The sequence below is a fragment of the Orycteropus afer genome, unplaced genomic scaffold, assembly GCF_000298275.1.
Source record: "Orycteropus afer afer isolate SDZICR_OR568_19922 unplaced genomic scaffold, OryAfe1.0 scaffold00236, whole genome shotgun sequence".
Classification (NCBI taxonomy): domain Eukaryota; kingdom Metazoa; phylum Chordata; class Mammalia; order Tubulidentata; family Orycteropodidae; genus Orycteropus; species Orycteropus afer.
The window spans coordinates 4283958-4284495 of NW_006921823.1; positions in this window are offsets into that span (position 1 = coordinate 4283958).

Genomic DNA, 538 nt, shown 5'->3' on the forward strand with positions numbered 1-538 from the left:
ATATTATACATATATACATATATATATATATATTATACATCCAAGGTAAGATTTATTCCTAAGCATTTCATCTTTTGGGTAGCTATTGTAAATGTTATTTCTCTTCCAATTCCCTTTTCAGAATTCTTTTTGTTAGTGTAGAGGAATCTGACTGATTTTTGTATTGCTCTTGTATTGTGCCACTTTTCTGAATCCTTCTCTTAGTTCCAGTAGCTTTCTTGGAGAATATCTGAGATTGTCTGTGTATATGATCATATCATGCAAATAGGTATAGTTCTACTTCTTCCTTACCAATTTGGATTTTTTTCCCCCTTTCTTTCCTGATTTCTCTGGCTAGATACAATATTAGTACAATATTGAATAAGAGTTGTGATGAAGGACATCTTTGTTGGATTCACATTCTCAGAGAGAATTTTTTCAGTTTTTCTTCATTTAGAATAATGTTAGGTTTTGTGTCTACGCCCTTAATTGTGTTGAGGTATTTTACTTCTATTCCTATTTTTCTTATTTATCAAAAATGGGTTTTGGATTTTATCAA